This window comes from Ptychodera flava, chromosome 17 (genome assembly GCF_041260155.1).
Source record: "Ptychodera flava strain L36383 chromosome 17, AS_Pfla_20210202, whole genome shotgun sequence".
Lineage (NCBI taxonomy): Eukaryota > Metazoa > Hemichordata > Enteropneusta > Ptychoderidae > Ptychodera > Ptychodera flava.
The window spans coordinates 8,100,480-8,124,461 of record NC_091944.1 but is presented as its reverse complement, the minus strand read 5'-3'; the positions used below and the strand labels follow the sequence as shown (position 1 = coordinate 8,124,461).

The following is a 23,982-nucleotide window of genomic DNA, read 5'->3' as shown; positions in this document are numbered from 1 at the left end:
AGTCCTGCAGGTCGGCATTGGAAGAAGACATCTCGTCCGCGCTGGATCAGAAATCTATAAGCGTTCAGTCTCGATGGCAACTCATCTTTCAACCGTAGGAGACGACAACTCTAGCGAGGATTATTCGCCACATGACGAAGTTGGGAATAAAATGCACATTTTGAGCCCCCTTGTCGTAGCGATATTGACCGCCATTTTTGCAGTTTGCGTTGCTCTCTCTTGCATCGGCAACTTCGTGGTCATCTGCGTCATGACATGCGGGAGGACGAAAAGTAAGCCATTCGACAGCTTATTATTAAACCTGGCTATCTCTGATTGGAGTTTGGGGATAGTCTGTCTGCCGTTCATGTTCGCCTACACCATGATGTCGGAGTGGATATTCGGAGAAGCTCTTTGTGTTATAATTCCCTTTGCTCAAAAGGTAAGGGCACTGACAGTCATGTTTAGCCCATCGTGCATGGCACTTCGATGCGAACTTTGTAATCTATATAGGTCGTACAGATTTCAATGATTGACATTTCTTTGAAATTCAGTAAAAGGACTGCTTAAGGAAGATTAATTCGCTGCTTAAATAGTGGTTAATATATGTCACTGACGTGATGATAATCTTAAGTTCAGAATGATCTCCACGCAAGGGCAAATTTGAAAAGGGCTCAATCGTTGCTTGTTTCAAGAGTTTGTGATAACGAATTGAAGCGTCATTTTCCTTTTAAAAATACAAACCACATATGAACTGAAAATGCTCAAGTGTTTCATTATATATTGCATTTATGTGCAAATTTGAACCTTTGCCACATGTTTGCAACTTCATTGAAAGAGTTATGATCAACATAATGAACAATATTCACCACAGATCAATTTTAAAGGTCATTAAGTATTCAAATATGTAATTAGCTGAAATAAAAATAATTAATTTCTTTGGAGTACTGCCATTGTGTCACCACTTAATATAGCATGTGTAATTGTGTTTTGTCAAGTCCTTCAAGCTATATATGCCAAACTGTGAAAGCTTATTAGATATGCAAATTATGAATTAGCTGACATGAAAATGCGTGATGACTTTCAATTTATTGTTTTAACCTGGCATAATAATCAATGTACATAGCATGTTTTGCCAACTTTGATCAAGTAAATCCTAGTATATGCATCCCTAATTAGGAAAGTTCATTGAACATGCAAATTGGGAATTGACTAAAATGTTCTCATTAAATATGCAAATTAGGAATTTGCTGAGATAAAAATGTAAATGACTTTCAATAATATTGTATCATAGTATCTTTAGTAAACATAGCAAGTTTCGTCAATTTTGGTCCAGTCAATACAGATAAATATCCCTAATTAAGAAAGTTCATCAAATATGCAAATTAGATATTGGCTGAAGTAAAAATACTTAACGACTTTGAAATATGTTGTATTATAGTATCTTAAAAATATGTAGCGAGATTCATCAACTTTGGTAGAGTCAATTCAGATATATATCTCTAATTAGAAATGTTCATTACATATGCAAATAAAGAATTGGCTGAAGTAAAACTAATTAATGACTTTCAATATCGTTATATCATAGCATCTTCAATGTACATAGCAAATTTCATCAACTTTGGTCAAGTCAATTTAGATATATGTAACTAATATGGAACGTTCATTAAATATGCAAATAAGCAATTGGCTGCAGTAAAATGCTTAATGACTTTCAATAATGTTATATTATAGTATCTTTAATGTACATAGCAAATTTCATTTATTTTGGTCAAGTCAGTTTAAATATAAACCCCTAATTTCAAAAGTGTATTTAGTATGCAAATTGGGAGTTGGATGAAGAAAAAATGCTTAATGACTTTCAAGAATATTGTATCATAGTATCTTCAATGTATGTAGCAAGGTTCATCAAATTTGGTCGAATCAATTCAGATAGATTCGGAAAGATCATTAAATATGCAAGTTAGCAATTATCTTTCATGTCAACCCATAATATCTTTCACGGCCGTTTCATTTTTGCGTGATCAACATTTGTGGCAAATCTTATCAGATTGTGTTCAGTCATTCTCAATGTATATCCGTTTTTCTAAAATCATTAATTATGCAAATGAGCAAAAAGTGAGCTAGCCACACCCGCCAAAAACTAATAAGTTCTTACCATATGCACACTGAATAAATGTAATATATTTGATTGTGATCTGATGAGCCATTTTTGAGATATCAAACACACAGACAGACAGACAGACAGACAGACAAACATCGCTGCGACATAAGCTCATGTTTGAAAACACGTGAGAAAAAAAAGGCAGGCCGACATTATAGGTACACGGTCACCGTAAATTTGCATATTCCATATATGGTAAGGGGCGGGGCTTAACGTACGTCCCGTACGCGCCATTTTCTTCACTGCGAAGTTTAAATGTTTTCGTCGATACGATGGACCATGGACGTAACGAACAATTGCCTATAGTTCAATTTTAATAGTGAAATTGAAGACAGTACGATCGAAGTAAAGTATTATTATTATTAATCTTTATTTAAACTCGATAACTCCATAGGTGAAACACCTCTTTTCATGGAGGTCGGATAGATAAAAGAAAATAATAATACAGCACAAACTTGAAAACACAAAAAACACAGAAGTACAACTAGCAAAAAATAAAGCTACGCAGAGGCATCAGACAAGCAAATAAAATACAGAAAGTTATTACAAGATTTCTTAAAACTAGTCAGTGACTCGGAGTCCCTGATGGATTTGGGGAGATTGTTATATTCATCAACACCCGCAACAGACAAGGTGTTTGATAAAGAATTGTACGTGCTTTTGGAACTTTAAGGAGGTTCTGACTGGAAGAACGCCGTTATCTGGAAGGGATATAATTATTGAACATACTGGTTATATAGTCAGGGGTTAGATTGTGAGTTGCTCTGTAAATTTGGGCCATACGGTTAAAACGGAGTTTCAAGTTAATAGGCAGCCAATGAAGCTGAGTATACATTTGATAAGTGGAAAGAGGTGGAACAGTGTCAAGAATAAGTCTCATTGCACGTCTCTGTAGACGCTCCAAGGCATAGATATTGCTATTGGAAGTAAAGTTCCAAACATTAGAACAGTAATTGATGTGTGGTGAGAGAAAACAGTAATAGAATAGCTTGCGTGAGTTGAGAGGAAAAAAATTTTTGATGCGTGCCAAAAGAAATAATTTGGAGTTGATTTTTCTTTCAATGGTTGAAATGTGTTCACACCAGTCTAGATTGTTAGAAATGGTGACGACTAGTAACCCGACTGTCACAGAAACCCAGTCTACTTGTAGCTGCAAGGGAGCGAAGGTTATCCATAATTCTTCTAGATCTGTACGATGATACATGTACCACCTCAGTTGCTGTTAACTTTATCTTGAAATTTGTGAAATTTCTAGCACCTGCAGACATGCATTTGAAATATAATCTACAGTTTTGGAGCACGCATTTAACTAATTAATTTTGAAATTTCGTTTTCAGTCTTAATTTGTTAAAAAAAATGAATAGAATAGAATGGGCTTAAGCAAACAATGTCTGAGGACACAAGTTATATTTGAGTGATGTGCCTTATTTCGAGGAGTTGAGCAGCAGCTGGCCAAAATGCGGAAACATACGAGATTACGACACGATATCGACAAAACTTCGCGTAATAACTTCTGTTTCAAAAATGCATACTTAGGGGATCACAGGTTTCCGAAGGACATTCAATAATGTGCCATGGAATCGATAGAAGTCGACGTTGCTTGTTCCTCGATGTATTCGTAGAAGGCTGGTAGCTAAGAAGTGATAGCACAAGTATCACGTCAGTCACTTGTTGATATTATTCCACAATAGGGCCATTCCACTTCGTAAGAGGGGATGTGTTAGACTTTCTGAGTGAAAAATTTAAATATCTAGATATCAACGCAGGGTTTCATTTTTTGAAGCACGTGAAATTTACATTTAAATTGATTACGACAGTAAAAGTAAAACATGGGCCGGAATGTGTAAAATGAGTGTTTTTCGTGTTTTGAACCATAACCTTAGTCCTTCACAAAAGTTATGAGGTCCGTGTAACATTACTCAAATTCCACTATTGCGTAACTAGAAATTTATTCTTTATGTTGTTGTATTAAAAATGAAATATTTCAAAGGTATTACACTGTCCACTCCTACAGTTTTGTTATTGGCATGCCTAAATAGGAAAAAAAGTTTGAATTTCTTTGTTGTATCTTATACTTCTATCCGGGTTCTGTATAATTTAAATTCAGGCTGACTAATGGCTATTCTTAATGTAATTAACTATCTGGATATCAAAACTCGTGGACAGAAACTTATCTTATGACAGTTCTTTCATGATGCAACGTCAACCGTGACCGTGCTCTTCACCAGCTTTTTGCCTCCCACAAAACAGTGTCATCAGCTGCAGCGATCCTTCAGTGAAGCTGCCTCTTGACGATTGACGGACACAAAAATGTTGCGTCTTCAGCTTGCTGCTCTGGAAGCCATTCTAGACACTTTGGCAGTTTGAAATTATTTTTTTTACTTTTCTTGGCGTGCTTTTGTGGATTTTTGCTAATACTTGTTTTCGCGTGATGCCTTAGTCCCATTGTTCTTGGGAGCATGTGTTCTCGAATATTCTGGTAATTTTTCTCTCTCGCTATTTTTCATGGCTTCCATCATGTTTTTCGGGCTCCCAGTCTTCCTCTGTTCCTTCGACGTCAGTGGTTTCGGTTTCTTCTAAATTCTCCAGGTGCTCCAAGGTTGGGGATATCTTCGGAATCGTCCCCTTCAATCTTGCCTGCCTCATCATCATCCCATGCTGTTATTATGTGGACAAAGGCAGATTTGCAGGCAGGTGGCATAACGCGTTATTCGAGTCCAAGAGGGTCCAACATTTTGCATGTGTAGGGTTCCCAGTCGGATGTTGCGCGATGCATTTTGGTTTCAGCTTCGGGTTCAGTGCCCTCATTTTCAGCTCTCTTGGTGCCCTGTTATGGTCTGCCCTCTTGGTTGCGGAGGGTTGTAATGGATCAGTTTATACCATGGCTGGTAGTGCTGTCCCTATCATCAGGGGTCCAGGTCAGTTCTCCTCCGTTAGGGGTAGTCTACCACCATCCACTGCAGTGGACGTTTCCTTAGGAGGGACCAACCTGTAGTTTCCAGGATTTTTCTCGTGTTTTCCAGCAACCCCCTTTCCTAGTTACCTGGATGATGAAAAGTAAGTTCCATCCTTATCCTGTTCAAGCCCCTCACCGTTAGATCTTCAGTTTTTTTGTCCCTAGTGGGTTGAAGTAGCTCTGCCTAGCCTACCCATTCAGACCCCTCGGTCGTCGTGAAGGTAGACCTGATAATCATCCTTTCAGTTCTTGGGTGGGGTCAGAGAAATGTTACAAGTGGAGGGGTGTCTGCGCACTGAACCAGAGGTCTCATTAATAAGTGATCTACTCACAGGCTCTTTCGCACATGTGGAAAAGCCAACAGAAGATCATTTTCACCATTTGCCTTACATTTCCCAGGTAAGGGAGTACATGTACATTGACCTGGTCAAGGAGGAGATGGTACAGTGGACTACGTCCCCTTCAACAATTCCTCCTGCTCCCGTTTGCAATCACATCCGGAAGTTATGGGTAAAGGAACAAATACCTTTTGGTTTCTCCATCCTCCCATGCTAGGTCTTTTGATTTCAGTAGCTGTGACTTCTCTCAGTGTCAATCCACTATTGACATAGTGAGAAGTAAGGACGCAATGAAAAGGAAGGATGTGATAAAGTCACTTTGCGATATTTTTGAGATGATTTGGCCAGGCTGGTCGTGGCCATCTGTCTGGTTGGCAGAACAGCAAATGCCTCTTTTTTGCTTCTTTCTGCTCTTTTGAAGAGAGCTCGACTCTCTGCATAGCCAATCAGCTGGTTCATTGGCTAAGAGCTTTGACTCATGGTGCCGTGTCCAGACTTTTGTCTTAAGGCTTCAAGGATTTTGCATTTCCAGATTCAGCAAACCAGTTGTATGACTGCCACTGAGGCGCTTATGGTGCAGATCATCTGCTGGCAAACCTCCCTTCGAATAGGCAGCAGCTTGGCTTGCCCGCCTTTTGCCATCGCTCAGTTTCCCAGTGTTTAATTGCCAGATCAACTCAATTTTTCAGAAGAATGAGACGTACGTTACAGAAACAGAAACTTGCCATTCAGCAGATAGCTGCTTCTGCGGTTACTACTCAGAAATGTGCAATCTCTGCACAATCTTCTGTTTGCGAGTCAGCCCCTGCATCGGCTAGGGGGCTAGTAAGTCCATGGCGGTAGCACAGTCGCTTCTGTGCAAGTCCTATAGTTGTAGAACAAGGACGAGCGAAGTAAGTGACTGCCAATAACCAAAATAAGGGAAGGTCGCTCTATTCGAGTGTCCTCCTATGCCTCTGCCAGTGGAGGGTCGTCTAAGGTATTTTGTCAATCAGTGGACGCAAATTACAGAGAAGCTAATGGCTCTAGACTTTGTGTCATGTTGGGTTTGGTTGTATTTTTGTTACAACCCGCCATTGCTCACCTACCATATCTCCAGAAACAGTTCCATCCCCTAATAATTTAGAGGCGATCAATACTGTCCTATCATAAAGGGCTTTACAGGCTTACACAATTCTCATTTGACGACATGGGTTTACAGATACTGTAATTTCTTCCTTATTCTCAAGAAAACAGCCAGTTTGGGACCCATTTTAGGTCTCAGCCATCTGAATTCTAATATAAGGCTGGATGCTCTTTCTGTATTGGGAATACTTATTCCATCAGACACAGTCACCAACTAGGGGAGTGGGCTACTATAGATCTGAAGACGCATATTTCCGTTTACCAATCTAAAGTTCAGGTATTGCTTCCGTTTTGTATTAGGCTGGCAAGTTTACCAAGTTTAGTTTGTGCCTATGCAGTTTGACCTGGCCACAGCTTCAAAGATTTTCACCCAAATGAGAGTTGCCTTGAAGGCATACATACACAGGTTGCTAATCTCGATCAATCTGTATCTCGACAATTGGCTGGTATATGTGATGTCCAACCATTTAACTCTGTTCTCCAGTCGGGATACCCTAGTAATGGCTAGCAACATCGTTGTGACTGCCAGTGTGGACAAGGCAAGTCTAGTTCCAGCAAAAGTTATTTATTTTATAGGCATGAGGTTGGATTTAATCAGAGGAGTAGTGTTCTCATGCTGGAAAGTCTTCTCAAGTACAAAATCTCATTTATCAAGTATGTACAGTAATGCATATCACAGCAAAAGAGTGTCAGCCTATTGTGATTGATGAGTCACGCGGCTCATGTCATACCCCTAGGCAGACTTCATTTGAGGCCCGTACCGCTTTATCTTCCCACTCGGTGGAGTCCACCAACAATGATAGTTACAGATCTCATCAGAGTCAGACCAACACTTAGGTTTTCCCTCCAGCGGTGACTATCCAGGAACAAAACTCTCAAGGGGACAGATTAGTGTCCTCTTATTACAGGTGTCTTGATCTGAACGATCACAAAATGTTTTTTTGGCCAGTGTTCTGAGAATCAAGTTTCCCGTCATATCAATTGGTTGAAAGTAATGGCAGTGTTTCTCGCCCTGAAGCATTTTAAGATGCAACTTTCCACCAAGGTTGTGATTATTTGCTCGAACAGTTTTGCAGTTGTTGTATACATCACCAAGAAGGCCAGAACACGATCTCCAACCTTGTGTTACCTAGAATGGTATATCCTGAAGTGGTGCTAACTTCACAATATGTTGTTAGTGGCACTTCACATTCCAGGTCTTCGAAAAACTTTCGCGGACCCAGTGTTTAGGGAGAATTGTCTTCATCTGGAGTGCGAGTTACGTCAATCCATCATGGTTGACATGTATGTGCCATTTGGGACAGTCCTCACATAGATCTGTTTACGACTCGACACTATCGAAAACTGCAGATTCCCGTCACTCCGTTATTACAATCCCCCGAGGGAGTTTTGCAATGCTGTCAGCGTGAGCTCTTCACTTAAATGTTCCCAGTGCCATTTTAATGAAATTGTTGGCAAAGATGGTGACAGATCAACGCGAAGCTATTCTCAAAGCTTCTCATTGGCCCACAAGGAGTTGGCTTAAAATGCCACTCACATTGACGAGTGAGAGACCGCCGCTTTTACCTCGTCAGGCTATTGAATTGTTCCTTATAGGGCATCGGGAGGTATAGTTGATCGCATGTAGATTATCGAGCAATCCTTTTGTCTGCAAGAGTTTTCTGTAGGGTAGCCAGACGCATAGACCTATTTCAAAGGCCTACAATGTAAGATCGGCTACTCGTAATATATTCCGTGTGCTAGAGCTATAAGTGGTTACATTACATCAGCATCTCTCAGCTTTGATTGAAAATCAGCCTTTTTAGCAAGGTTAGCTACGCATTCTTTAGTAGCACAGCCGAGTTCGTCTTTGGTAGTGAAAGTGTTATTGCATTTACCTTTTGAGCCTGTTTGGCCCGCTGACTTCAAATATCTCACCTATAAGACTGTCTTCTTGTTAGCTTTGGCTACTGAAGGTAACTCAGTGAGTTGCATGCTTTGTCAATTCTGCCTTAGTATTGTCGTTTATTTGCTGATGGTGTTACTCTGTTAACTAACCTTGAGTTTGTGGCTAAAAATAGGGTTGTGTTGCGGCCACCTTAGCCATTAGGTATCTGTAGATTAACTAATTAGATTGATAATGAAGAGAAAGAAGTGTTTCTTTGTCCTATTAGAGAACACGAAGGTATTATACATTTTGGCCTATTTGCGTCACACAATTCCAGCTGCAATACAAACAGTAGGATCTAAGTCTTTCACAGGAAGTAACCATGCAGTCTCGGAAGTCATGTTGGTTATCTTCTGTAAATGTACGGTTAATTTTGTCAATGCCTGCCTCCAATGGACCGTAGGACTCTGTTACTAGTGTTAGGCATACATTTCTTTTCTTGAAGGTACAGTGTTATGTAATGTTATGTAATGAAAATGGAAAATCCCAGAATTTTTATTTCTGTATCAAACGGTACTTACCTTCCAGACAAAACCATTCTCACCCACTTCCCCTTGCTTGATAATTGGTTCCATTTGGTTTTTGATAAATTGTAGATACACTTACTTGTTGAGGCAAGCTGACTACGTTGTTTTCTTTTTGGGAGTCCATAAAGCCAATAAGAAAACTCAGGAGGGGTTGTGAGCTTTTATAAAACTAATAAAGGACCTATCAGATAAGTGAAAGGTAAGTCTTATTTACAGAAATTAAAATCCGTGTATAGTTCATATGATTTACCATGCCAAATGATCAAAACTCTCTCTCTCTCTCTCTCTCTCTCTCTCTCTCTCTCTCTCTCTCTCTCTCTCTCTCTCTCTGCAAGATGGCACAAGTAGTCAGTATATACACAGTAGTGGCAATAGGCATCGACCGCTGTCGGGTAGTGTTGTTTCCAATGAGAACAAAGCTCACAGGCAAGCAAACACGCATCATTATTTTAGCGATATGGATTGTTGCAGTGTCGATGACCAGCCCAAATATCGTTTACTACCTCTACGAACGACAATACCTTCCAGGCAATGATACACGGTACATGTGCAACCAACGTTTCAGTCAACATGCGCGTGAGATCTACGTGTGGACGACTTTTGTGCTGACATACTTAATTCCCTCCATCATTCTGTGTGTTTGCTATTTTATGGTTGCAATGAAATTGTGGTTTCGCATCACACCAGGGCATATCGACCAGGACTCGGTGCAGGGGCAGCAGGCGGTCAATCGAAAGGTAAGCATAGTGTTTCATCGAATTCTTTAAAGCGTCGATATTAGAGAAGGAATTACTTTGTACCAGCCCTATCGGCAGAGCACGGCTAAAATCTAGTACCTTTAATTTTAATGTTTTTTGCTACGTTTGTGTTCTACCAGAAGAATCTTTTACAAATACATACAAAATTGGAAATTTATTCGTAATTTATATCAGGTCTTTCGTAAAGTATCATGTCAACAAAATTGTGGTGTAAAGATACTTTTCACTCTTTTTACCGTTCAAAATAAAGCCTTGCCTATTTTGTTTAAACAACACGCCAGAATTTGCATTGCAGAATAATATTTAATATTCTGGTAGATGCTGAAAGTTAGATACTGAATGATATTGACATGAATTTCTAAATTAGGTTAGATTTTTGTACTTGGTAACGTGGTGAGTGTGGCCCATGTAAAAAGTCAGCAGTCATTTACCATGTCTGTAGATGTTCAATGGCCAGCTGGTCCGGTACACACAATGAAAAATAGTCGCAAATCAGCCTTTTCGACGATTTGCATCAAAGAAAATCTTGGGAGACGAGCAATCAGGCAGTAAGAGATCGGTGTATCTCGTAGTATCCTTAAGTAGATTTCAAGCTATTCCAAGACATTGTAAGCTCTCTGGTGAAGAGATTACTATTATTATTATTATTGTACTTGGGCCTCAGCCAAAGTACATTTGTTTTCATTCCGTGGGAAAAAACTCTGTAAGGTATAACCATTTCTGGCTGAGACCAGGGAGGGCAAAATGTCTTGGCTTCATCTTTCTTGGCATAATAAATGGCGTAATGATGTTAACTGAATGGAAGTGCTGCTCTCAGCCAGTCTTGAATAAGTGAGATATGAATATTAATTCTTCTCTATCTGAGTTTTTGCCACAAAATCTTCCGAATATAATCAAAATGTGCATTGAAATGCAACATTTAATGCACCCTCCGTTTCTTAGGCGATGGCACGACCCTTGCTGCACCCACTGGACGAGCCAAAGTGGGAGGGGTAATTTCAGTTTGGTCGAACAGGAGGGCTCGAGACCAGAATTTAACATTTAAACTTGAAACATGTTTAATCACCGACAAGATGTGGATTAGTGTTAATCGAAGTGAAAGTGTGAAAAGGAAAGGTTTTATATCCCGGACACACTGAAAAACATTACGACTGGAAACTATACCCCCATTTGAGAATAGTAATGCCCGCAGCGATGGAGAACACTTATCCTTGAGCTGAGAAAACCAGACCATCATTTCGAAATAGAGCTGCAGATTCGAGAAGCTCGTTCAAAATAGCTAGGTACACCCCTTGAGGGCAAATTTCGCCTCCTTCATTTAGAAATCGTACGTTTGTTTTTCCAGGGGAACACACCATTTGACACAAAATTTGCATGTAAAGGGGTCGCCAGTAAGCACGTGGTCAAATCTGGCATAAGAAACAATATGAAATATTGGGTAAAGCCAGTCCAAAATAAACTGATTTGAACTTTTGTGTTTTGTAATTTATACCACTGCAGTAACATTACCTTTTTTTGACAACATCACACAATGTAATACGTTTTGAAACTGAATATTCCGACGTATTCTGTGTCTCCTTTGCTAAAAAATACGGTATGCCGATTACCATGTAAGGAGATGATGACGTCAAGACAGATTTGTAGTGCGTTTGGTCTTGGATGGTGTACGAACTTTTGTCGAGGTAGCTTGTGTATTTATTTCCTAAATGGGAGAAGTTAGGGTCGATCTAAAAGAAGGCCGAAGAATGTTATGATACTCTAAGCGAGCTGAACTCCAATGCGAATGGTTGGATAATTTGGAGGATGTCTAGAATGATCTCGTCTCATTAAGATTATTTGGCGGTCAGTATTGAATTTCAACTGCGTCACAAGTTTGCCAAATGAGTATTCCGTCGAACGGTCAACGAACGATATTTTAGAAATCTGGAGACATGGCACATCGCATTTTTATTTTAGTATTTTATATTTTACAAAAGATGTAAGAAGCAATGATTTTGTCAAAAATTCTGAAAAAAATATAGGAAGATTTGATCGCGAACACATTTTCACTTGGTGTCAACACGGGGTCGCAGCCATGTTGCCTCAAAACTTATTTCTGTCTGCACTCAAATCTCAAAAATGTCGGAGATGAACCTGAAAAATCGATGTAATTTTGTCAAACTTCGGCGAAATTTCAGCCTATAGACAAGATTTCATCTAGGTAAGGTAAATTTACTGAAATTTGATCGACAAATAATCCTGAGCTTGAACGTGACAGCTCGCCTTCTCCGGGAAGTCAAGCATCCAGCTGCCCATACAGTCAGCTGCCCATATGGCCGGGTTTATGAGGTTGTTTTCAAGCGACGGCGACAGACAGTATGGGGCTCTGGATATGAACCTACCGCCGGTGTAGCTGTAATAACTGTTGCGTTGTTTTTAATCCCCACGGACAAAGTCCGCGGGGACTTATAGGTTTGCTCATGTCCGTCCGTCCGTCCGTCCGTCCGTTCACGCAGATATCTCAGACATGCCCTGGTCAATTTCTTTCAGACTTTGCACAAGAATAGTACCCAACGCCATACAGATGCACATCGATTTGTTTCACATTGCGATCAAATTTGGCCGTGTTAGAGGACTTTTTAGTTTACACCTCCATAGACTCCCATGTATAAGGCCAAGAAAAATAAAAATTTAGTTTCTCATCGTATTCATATTGCCTATTAAAAGGACGCAGTGACACAGTTTTTTTATCCCCACAGATAAAGTCCAGGGGGCTTATAGATTGGGTCATGTTCGTCCGTGAGTCCATCAGTAAGTCCATCGGTTCACGCAGATATCTCAGACATTTTGACAAAATATCATGTGACCTTGGTGACCTTTGACCTCAAATATACATTATTGTCCATAACTCAGTAACCACAAGTGCTAAACCTTTCTTATTTGGTATGATGGGACACCTTATGACGCCACGTATTGTACCTCATTAATTATGTGCATATCTAATTTTAACCGAGCCAATAGAGCTAGAGGTCTGATTTTTGGTATATAGGGATAAGTTAACAATACAATTTGTGTGACAAAACGTCACGTGACCTCAATGACCTTTGACCTCGAATATACATATTTGTCCACAACTCAGTAACCACAAGTGCTACACCCTTCATATTTGGTATGATTGGACACCTTATGACGCCACGTATTGTACCTCATTAATTATGTGCATATCTAATTTTGAGCGAGCCAATAGAGCTAGAGGTCTGATTTTTTGTATATAGGGATAACTTAACAATACAATTATTTTGACAAAGCGTCACGTGACCTCAATGACCTTTGACCTCAAATATACATATTTGTCAACAACTCAGTAACCACAAGTGCTATACCCTTCATATTTGGTATGATGGGACACCTTATGACACCACATATTGTACCTCATTAATTATGTGCATATCTAATTTTGAGCGAGCCAATAGAGCTAGAGGTCTGATTTTTGGTATATAGGAATAACTTAGCAATACAATTATTTTGACAAAGCTTCACGTGACCTCAATGACCCTTGACCTCGAATATACATATTTGTCCACAACTCAGTAACCACAAGTGCTACACCCTTCATATTTGGTATGATGGGACACCTTATGACGCCACATATTGTTCTTCATTAATTATGCACATATCTAATTCTGAGCAAGCCAATAGAGCTGGATGTCCGATTTTTGGTATATAGGGATAACTATAGGGTAGAAATTTTTTGACAAAATGTCATGTGACCTCGATGACCTTTTACCTTAAATATACGTTTATGCCAATAAATAAGTAACCACAAGTGCTATGTTCTTTATATTTAGTAGGATGGGTGACCTTATGACAACACACGCTTTACCTCATTAATTATGCACATATCTAATTCTGGGCAAGCGAATAGAGCTAGAGGTCTGATTCTTGGCATATAGGGATTAATTAGTAATACAATGCTTTTTTCAAAATGTCACGTGACCTTGCACTGGGCAAAATGCTTGATATACAACAATATATACACATATACTGATTCTGTACATGTGTCAAATACATTAAGCATGCAGTACATATGCTAATAAAATGTAAAACTACAGTGTACACTTAGTGTGCAAACATCTGCATTACATATACTCATGATCTTCATAGAAATACGCTACGCATATCAACGTATTGGAATGTTCCATATACAAAGATATACGCTGCATATGCAATTAGTATTGTGTTCCATATACGTCAATATACGTAAATGTGCTAAGCGCATATCAAGCATTTTGTCCAGTGTTGATGACCTTTGACCTTGATTATACATATATATGCATAACTCAGTAACCACAAGTTCTATACCCTTCAATTTTGATAAGATATTAGACCCTAAGATGTCACATCTTGTACCTCATTTATTATGCACATATGTATTTCTTGGCTGGCCAGTGCAGCTGGAGGTCTGATCTTTTTTCCTAATTTAGAACCAGAACTTAGACATGCCTCATGTTTCAAATTGGGAACAACAACATAGACCTATGTGCCCATAGATCTCAACGTGTACACTTCAGTGATACTTCTTAATGACCACATTTCCCTGCCCCATCAAGACTAATACTCCTATTACAAGAGGTGACTATGTCATTGTCAATGTACTGCCATACAATTATGATAAACACCAAAAATGGTGCACGTGCAATCTTTCCATCTTTACAAATACAACATGGTGCAACCTACTTCAGGATTTGACAGGAATCCACTCCATTTGTACCCATTTTTTCAAATAGTATGGCAAGCTTTGGAAAATGGCAGAATTAACAAAAATCTTTTCTTTGTTTCGCCTATTCTGCCATAAGCAAAATTTATAGATAGCAATGAATATCTGCGAAAATTAAATTGTAACTTGAGGTTGGTTAAATTTTGCAGGTACCTCTCAGGCCCTTTAACTGGCTCTAATAAAATCCTGTAATGTTGAGTTTGCTTCCCAATGCCAGAACAATTCACTTAGGGACGCACCATTAGACTTTGTGAGGGGGTGGTCACGATCGGATTCTGAAATCTCCACCTGGTTAATATAGTTAAACAAACCATGTTATTTGTGCACATATTAATATTTATTAGACATCTACCATCGAGAACAAAAGGAATTTGCTGTAATTTGAATATTTAAGGAGTTTAAGCAATTTCCACTATAAATAAAGAACCCCTGCCTCAAACTCCACAAAAGTTGCTAGACATATTTTGCCATTGCCATGCCATTGCTTCGTTTAATAACCAGTTAATCAAATGCCTAATTGACAGGAGGAAATTCGAGACCATATTTGAATACTAGTATATATTGTCCTCAATATTACTATATCACGGCCCAAGTACTTATTGCCTTCAGCAATACTGCCTTGTTATTATTATTATTATTATTATTATTATTATTATTATTATTATTATTGTTGTTGTTGTTGTTGTTGTTGTTTTTATTTAAAATGGACTACACATACGTCTCAGAGCATTGTACATAGCTAGATAAAATAATTTTAAATGTACAACCACACAAGAAAATTAAAATAAATTACATGAAACTGAGTAAAAAAGTAGGTTTTTTAAATTGCACTTAAAACTATCTACACTTCTAGCGGTCTTGATTTCAATTTTGCAAAGAATTCCATAGTACGGGTGCACATACTGAAAACGCCCTCTGTTCATATGTCTTGTTAAAGTTGTCACGGAGCTGGGTTAAACATAATTTCTCACTCGATCGCAGGTCTCTAACTGGTATATATAAATCTAATGAATCTCTCAAATAAATAGGTGCATTTCCATGGATAATTTTTTGTGTTAGCAAGAGAATTTCAAATCTGATGCGGGCCTCTACCGGTAGCCCATGTAAATCTTTGAGTACGGGTTTGATATGATCGAATTTGCGCGTATGACAAACTAACCTCGCCGCAGCATTCTGCAGAGACTGTTGTCGAGCAAGTTGTCTTCTAGGGATACCAAACAAAAGACTGTTACAATAGTCTAAGTGGGACGTCACAAATGCATGGACTAGTTTTTCAGTTGTTGAACTGTCAAGAAGTTTACGAACCTTAGCTATTCTATGCAAAGAGAAGAAACCATTTCTGCACAACATATTGATATGGTCAGATATGCTACCGTCCCGACTTAAAGTAATGCCAAGATTTCTGATTGAAACTGAAGGGATTATGTCACATTGACCGATTCTCAGACTGTCTGGCTTTGTAACATCAGAGTTTAGACGTGATGAGAAGTGAATAACTTCAGTTTTGTCGTCATTCAGTACAAGTATGTTGGATTTCATCCAGCTGCGGACGTCGTCGACACAGAGTTCAATGTTATTACGAATATCGTCAAGTCTATTGCAGATGACATGAATTTGCGTATCGTCGGCGTATATCATGCGATCAATCCCATGGTGTACGAAGATGTCTTCCAGAGGTGCAGTGTAGAGTGTAAACAAGAGAGGCCTATAACAGATCCTTGCGGAACACCGTATTTCATCCATATGCACGTCATACATATGCACGTCGATTTGTTTTGTGTTGCGATCCAATATGGCCATAATGAAGCTACAACTGTTTAGTATTCAATAAATATCATGAGTCCAATATTGCCAACTAATCACTGCAGTTGGACGGGGAAATTATTTCTGATAAAGTCATGACATAAGAATATTGCTGCACACTTAAAAAGCCTTCTCTGATCTACTGATCACGATCTTATTTTTATTTCAATAAAATAAAAATGCAACAAACACATATTTTCCTTAATCCAAAATACAATATTATATATTATTGCCTGGATACATGCATTTAGGCCAGGAAGAAAAAATAAATTGTTCATCGGAATCGCCGCTTCTACTTTGGCATATTTGGATTTTTTTTTTTTTTTTTTTTTTTGATCGCGGCAAATTCTTACTTCCGCATTACAAATATTTTTAGTTCTACCGCTGGTGGCGCCCTACACTTTGTCGGGTTTTTGCGGGCACAGGATTTTGAATGAGACTTTCGAATAGTTGACCGCCAAAACGTTGTTGTGACGTCTGAATTTGGCGAATCACGGCGCAAAGTGGGTCGATTTGGCCAGAAATTTCCTCGTTTTGTAAAGGTTAGTACATGTCACATCATGAGTATTAATTTGATCGCCAACATACGACGTGATGGCCAACAGTTAGTTCCAAAGACGCTATTCAGTGTTGGTCCTGATATTGTCGTGATGTTAAGGTGGTTGGAAAGGCTAGAGCATCAGTTATAAATTTCAACAAAACTATTAAAATATAAAAGTAGTCAACATTCTCTGTGGAATAAAAAAAACTAGACATTTGGGCACAAAGGCATTGCAGAGTTATAGCCTGTTAAAACTTCTGAAAAACTGACCAAATAAGAAGAAGTTGGGGAGTCCTTAGTGTATTAACTATGGTAGAGGTCCCCTAGCTGTTAATAAAATGTTTGAAAAGGGAAAGTCATTATTTGCTGTTTTCAGGAAAGTTTGACAAGGTGGTGCTGGTATTCAGAGTGAGTGACTACTATTGTAAATGCATTTTTAGATTCTTTGAGTGTCAAAGAGGTGTCAAAAGTGAGATTAACAAAAAAAAACTCCTCTATGACTTCAAAGGAGGGGTGCAAATATGGCTTGTTTTCAACATTTTTGACAGAATAACAATTTTCCTACATAATTGTATACCAATTTAATCCAACTTTGAAATGAGATATGGACATGGAATTTTTACAGCCTATTAACAAGGTTACAGATAAGATTTGTACGGCACAATTTTCCTGTATTTGAAGTACTTTTTGAAAAATCACATTTTGAAATTTGAAAGAATTTTTAATAATTTTTTGATATATAAACCCATGTAAAATCATAAAAACAAATTTTATTTACAAATCCTGCCGTACAAATCTTACAATAAATAGTGTCAACATATTTATAACTAATTTGGTAATATTAATACTATCCAATTACTATTAAATTCAAATATGTAAAAAAAATATAAAAATTAAATTTTAATATTTACTGGTGTCATATTTCAAAATCATGGCTGCAAATATACAATTTTTATATTCTTTGGAGATAATATTAACTATGGGAGTTATCCTGAAATTTGAACTAAATATCTTGATTCTAACACTTGAAACTTGACATTAACTCTGAGAAAAGAATTGGTGCAAAAATAGCCTTTCCAACCACCTTAAAGAGAAATAAATATTACGTTCGGCGATTTGTTCAACAAGATAGTGACAGCAGATGGACGGTGCATCCGATTGAATGAAAATTGCATCGAAAGTATAAAAATTTACGGCAATGACAAAACACATGGTTGCGTCGATGTTAAAGTATCATTTGAAGCTTGCTGTTTCTATTGTGGAGTACAAGACAGCCTTTTGAATGATGACTATATAACTTCACTCCGATCACAGTACAGTGTTGTTAGACCATTGTGTAAAATGTGTAGAGACAGTGGTAAAGAGGCCAAAACATTGGGCCAAAGTAAAATGAAAAAACTCAGATGCTAGGTCCCACCAGGACAATATTAAAGGACAAATACTGAATTGTTGGATTTCAGTGATTTGCTGTACATTTCAGTTTTATTCTGAGAGAATGTTGAAATACTCAGAATATGTTGTGCAAACACTATGTTATTGTTGGGAAATATAGTATCGAATTCAGTTACCAGTATCAGTGTTTCTTAACTTGTCTGAGATATTTCTGGTAAAAAGGGAAACAATTATCTTGCCTTGTCTGCATCTGTGCAAAAATGCCAGAGAATCGCGTTTACCTTCGGCCTAAAAAAAAAAAAAAAAAATTCGCTCGCCGCTCCTGGAACTTGGTCCAAAAAATCCGATGAACAAGATTTTTTTTCTCTGGCCTTATGTGCACTAGAGCCGGTGGAAATTTGCATGACGCCAGGAGGACAAATTGTCTCCTGCTGCGAGGGAACATAAACCCATGTATTCAGCCAATAATACAATTTTATTACATACATCTTCAACTACCTACATGCGGGGCATTTTTAAACAATTTTTCCATTATCGACTAGCATAAAGCAGATTTTAACGAAAGTTAAAATACCAGTGCGTGTATCAAATTTTTACATCAATCGTTAGGCGTGTACTTTGACGTCGACGGCCTTCACCGGGATGGCTAGCCATGGAAATTGGTCATTACATCGTTGACCGGCCCGCTAACTCCCCGGATGTTCCTATTCAAATCAATGCACTAATTTGCACTCACATCGAGGCATGTAATAACACTTACACATATGTTCCGTGCACTCTTTCTTACTTAACCAAATATGCAATCTAATAAAATGTACATATATCTTCTCTGCCGAGTATATTACATAATGAGTTTACCTAGTATGTAATAAAATGTAAATATATTTTTTGTTGAGAATTTATTCCATACTCAATATTCATGTTTCTGCAACTTATAACAACCGTCGTCCCATGACTTTTTTTGCTCCGCTTTCAGTGACGTCGAGTTTACCAAATTGGTCCTTGTAAATCGTTGTCCGGCGTCCGCCAACTTTCGACATTCAAAACTCCTTCAAAACGGCCAGTCGAATTCCTTTAGTATATGCTGTACAGATCCGAAAGGATGACCTGTATCAGATTTGTTCAAATTATGATGAAATACACAAATTTGTATTTATGAGGCTAATTTTGCAATCGCAAGCATTTTGACAAAAACCTTTTTTTTTCTTAACACTTGGTCTGACAGTCTTAATATTTATTATATAGGACATATAGGGTGACCACACATGTACAACCATTATTGGCTTTGTACCGCCAAGCGATTGATCTGAACGTCGTTTAAACTGCCCGCACTTATCAGTTTTCACTTTCAGGGGGTCTAATAAACGTCAACACAAAAACTAATTTGATATGTTCAAATTTTGATGAAATCTTCAAATGTGTAATTTTGCAGGTATTGTTCAGACAGTCGTTAAGTGAGCTAACCGTGATTTCCACGACAGACAGTATAAGGCGCTTTCGTCAACACATTAGTCACTAACTGTTATTCTCGACATACCATGACGTCACACTATCGGCCGCTAGGTTTTTTCGTTTATTTTTGCAAAACCTTGCAGCCATTTTCACTGGCAAAAACTCAGAGTTAACAAGAACGTTAAGGACTGGAAATATTAGAGACTTTCTTGTTCTTTTCAAATTATTTTATGTAAGCCCCTGCCCAAACTGTGATATAAGTAGTTCTAGTCAGATTAAAAATATGATTCATGTGTTAATACAATTAAAATATGGCCATATAAATATAAACATGCATTCATACATACTTGCAAACACATACGATGCATTCATACATGCATGCAAACACATACATACATATAGATTATATTCAAAGACTTTTTTATTATGGTAACCGTAAATGTTCTTTTTTAATCGGGTTATAATGTCAGGAAACTACCCTTCCTCTACAACCCACAGCATTTCTTCTAATACTAACGTGTTGTTTTTTTGTTGTCAAACTAGAGTGCCCGGACTCTGGTGTCGCTTGTCATCCTATTCGGTTTGTGTTGGCTGCCCCTTAATGTCTATAACTTATTCTTCGTCACGTACAACCCCAATTACCTGAAGACACACCGGGACGTAACAAAGATCAGCAGAGCCAGCATTTATATTTGGTTGGTATTCTCGGATACTATCTTTAACCCTATCGTGTACATCTTTATGAGCGACAAATTCAGTGTAAGTGCACAGTTTTATTTAAAGTGCCAGAAATTTAACAACATTTCAAATGTTGTGATTTAATATGACGATCAATCTTTTACCTTGCAATTACTTTTAGATATCTTATGATCGTACATAGAACTTTCTTAACAGTATGCCTGGTTTCTAGGGGTATTTACAAGTGAGGCTTTCCAGTCGTATTATGCTTGTGCGTGTGAAAGGAAGTTCAGAAATTCAATTGTTCCCATCGTCTCCTGAGATTCAAAGTTTGTGCCGAAGCTCATCCCATTCATTGGGGATGACGTACGCGAGAGAAAGAGAGAGAGAGAGAGAGAGAGAGAGAGAGAGAGAGAGAGAGAGAGAGAGAGAGAGAGAGAGAGAGAGAGAGAGAGAGAGAGGAGAGACAGGCAGACAGACAGACAGACAGACAGATCATCACCTTAAACTTAATAACATGTACCTTTACGATCTGAGTCAAGGTATCTCAATACGATAGGAAGATAAAAGAAATAAAAGATGACTGAATCGCCATATCTAGAATAAAAAGTAAAATACAATAACGAAAAAATTTAAAAGGATGCTTTTAAAAGTTTAGCCGAGGTAATTCAAAACATCCAAGTCACAAAATTCTAGCTTAAATGGTAACAAAGTCTTGATGTACATGTAATTAGGCCATTTACAGAGACATCCATTCTATTAAGGAACGTGTGATTAAGGTCTTTGTCTGGCGGAGTATCGAAGATGATATTAAGACCGCGTGATATATGGGGCCTAATGCATTTTTAATAAAACTAAAAATCTTCGCAGAAACAAAGATTAAACAGTGAATGAATGACAGTGGCGTTTGTCGTCACACCGACGTGAAATTTCACTTTTTTATGCTTACAGAAGGATTTTCAGAGATTGAAGGAGTATCTGCCTGGTATGGGGGTTAATCCAAGGTACAGCCAAACCTCCACCAACACTACACGCTTAACCCGAACGGAGGGAAGGCAACGGTCGGCCAGAGGGAGCAACGTGCCCTTGCGAACCTTGTATGTAAGGGAATCACGCAACAGTGCTATAGCATCACACATTCACGAAATATAGCACAGTATCGCATCGGTCTTGTCAGCGCTAAATGAAAAGGTTTTATGACAAACATCGCCACAGTATTTCGATTTCGAAACGTCACACCGTACTGTACAAGCGCCGAAATATACTATTTTTACATATGTACCACAGTTAACTTGCAGTGGATTTACACTGCAGTCCAATACCGACCAAATATGAACTGAAAATGTTCCTGTGTTTCAGTAGCTGTATGTATATTGGCATTTTCTCTAATATTACTGCTATGAGTGTTTTAACTTCACTTGTTATAATCAACATCACAAGCTTCACAAATCATCGTGTGAGGCTTCGATCGAAAAAGATTGTTAATTATAAAATAGTAATTAGCTGATCAGAAATGTAAAGATTAAATATCTCTAACTGCTGTTACACCATTACATCACCTACATACACAGCAATGTTATCAACTTTGGTCATCAAATCTAATGTCCCGAATTGGTAAATATTATAAAATATGAAAATTAGAAATAAGATGAAGTATACACGCTGTGCCACTTTAATTTATGTTGTATCATTGTGTCTTTAATGTACATAGCAAATTTTATCAATTTTGATGTCTTTCTAGATGTATATCCCTATTACTGAAAGATCGTTCAATGGGCATATTTTGCAATTAGCTGATCTAAATATGCTAAGCGAAGTTTGCTAATAATATATCATAGTGTAGTCAATATAGCAAGATTCATCATGAACTTTGGTCTAGTCAATCAAAACATAAATTCTTAATTAGTCAAGTTTGTTCTCTATGAAAATTAGTGATAGAGTGAAGTATGGACAAATGTTTTGCCGTAAAATCATCTTCTGTTTAAAGTGACCCTCCACCCAAGATAGGTATATAAGAAGTGACCCTCCCTTGGACAGTTTTCTTAAAAAGAGACCCTCCCCAATTCCTCCGGCCCACCCCCGTAATTACTGAAGGCTCCCCTAAATATTGTTCCATTGTACGAGGAGCAATTACATGTGCGAGATTATCTATACATCAGTTATCACACGATTACAAACCTTTTTCAAGGAATTAAAATTAAATGTAACACTGAAACATTGTCAAGTATAACATATGTTGTTTTAATGTCATCTCAATTTTTTACTTTCAACAGACGGTTCCTGTCTCAATTGTATAGCCTGAGTCTTTCCTATAACATTTACTCCTTTGTGAAACACGGTTTGGTACTTATTTTCCGTACTTGATTGGCCCTCTTATGCGGCATATCAATATCCCTACACGTAAAGAGAGTATCTCTCCATCCTTAATGAAGAAGATGGGAAAATAGCAGTAAATATCAGCCAATCCTAATACCATATTTCTGCTGTCGCCACCCTCTATTTCAGACATTTGAAACAACATTCATGTAACAACAAACGAAACCAGTAACAACAAAACTCAACTGTTGTTTTCAATATTTCTTTCACTCAATGTGACATGTTGACTACCTATACAGAGATAAATGAAATGTACCGAATATGAACATGGAGGTTGTTAATGGCTATACATAGAGAGTTTATAGCATATGAAAGTATATTGGACTGTCTCAGATCCACTCTACAAACAAATCCAGATTAACCAGTGTATGACTTTTCCGTATAAACAAGTTAGTTACCACATAGTACATAATATTTACTGACTGTTCACCTGAAAGTATGAGAGTCGATTGTTAAGTTGACATTTCATAGTGCCTTTGATTGCCTAGTTGTTTTTTAAGTGCAGTGGATAAGATACCGTTTCGGTTTGTTCAAGTTTTTTTGTGTGTGAGAAGCATAATGTTGATGTTTACTTTATTACATCAAATTTATATGTACTCTCCTTGACATTCTGCGCAGATGGCTAAAAGCGCCTTGTGTCAAAGACCAGACATTTTTGGAAATACACCCACAGTTACAGCCAATGGAATTATAATAGATGACGTGTGACTGCTGCAAAGTGCAACTGCGTTCTAAACCTGCATTCACAGAGTCCAAATGATATATCGAAAGAGCAATAAAAACTTCGAAATCCAATTAGAGACGAATAAATTTGATGAAATTGTGAGATTGTTTTCTTCAAGAAGTACTTTTCAAGTAGCATTGTGGATACAGCTGTGTAAATATCACGCTTTAAAATATTCATTAGCGAAATCAAGTTGTTTTTGAAAAGGTGCTGTGCCTTGAAGGTCAGTCAAAGGCTGCAGTCATTCGATGAATGAGTAATGGCCATTGGTGGCGCTTGTCTTTTTGTCAATAACCTGGGCCGTCACTGTAGATCAGCGTTGTACAAATTGCGTTGTTAAATAGATTTTCTCGCTTTTTAATAAAAAGTCTTCTGTCACCCAAAACGTGTTACAGATTTGTTCTTTTCCCAAAGCGTAAGACGGATAGAGGTTGAAATTTGGATTGAGCTTGTTATTCTGTCTCACGTCCTCCTTCTGAAACTCAG

The 23,982-nt window shown here is 38.0% G+C and overlaps 1 long non-coding RNA gene across 1 annotated transcript; it reads left to right on the top strand.

The window, feature by feature from the left end:
- On the top strand, positions 1-23,982 carry LOC139116455 (uncharacterized). The gene is made up of 4 exons (XR_011548302.1): positions 1-421; positions 9,352-9,753; positions 20,262-20,477; positions 21,348-23,982. It is a non-coding gene; the product is annotated as an uncharacterized lncRNA (long non-coding RNA).